Source organism: Gavialis gangeticus, unplaced genomic scaffold (genome assembly GCF_001723915.1).
Source record: "Gavialis gangeticus isolate Ggan-Ray unplaced genomic scaffold, GavGan_comp1, whole genome shotgun sequence".
Taxonomy (NCBI): Eukaryota; Metazoa; Chordata; order Crocodylia; family Gavialidae; genus Gavialis; species Gavialis gangeticus.
The window spans coordinates 135,662,920-135,663,188 of NW_017728992.1; the positions used below are offsets into that span (position 1 = coordinate 135,662,920).

General features: G+C 63.2%; 1 protein-coding gene across 1 annotated transcript in view; it reads right to left on the bottom strand.

The window, feature by feature from the left end:
- ELOC (elongin C) overlaps positions 1-269 on the bottom strand; it is a 25,711-nt gene that overhangs the window by 25,302 nt on the left and 140 nt on the right. The window lies entirely within an intron of this gene.

The following is a 269-nucleotide window of genomic DNA, read 5'->3' on the forward strand; positions in this document are numbered from 1 at the left end:
TTTTTTTTGGGGTTTTTTTTTTTTTTTTTTTTGTCCTGGCTGCTGCTCTCCGGGTGAATGCTTCTCCCCCCTCGTGGGGTTCGCAGAGCCGGCTGGAGGGTGCCGGGCTCAGCTCCACGTCCCCCTCCCTCGGCACCGCCAACAGGCGCTTCTCCCACAGCGGCAGGGCTGGACGCTTTGGAGGAGGAGCACTGACCGGGTGTCTCGAGGGCGACGCAGCCCCCTCCATGGCTGAAGCAGAGACGCCAGAGCAGAGCGAGGGGTGGGCG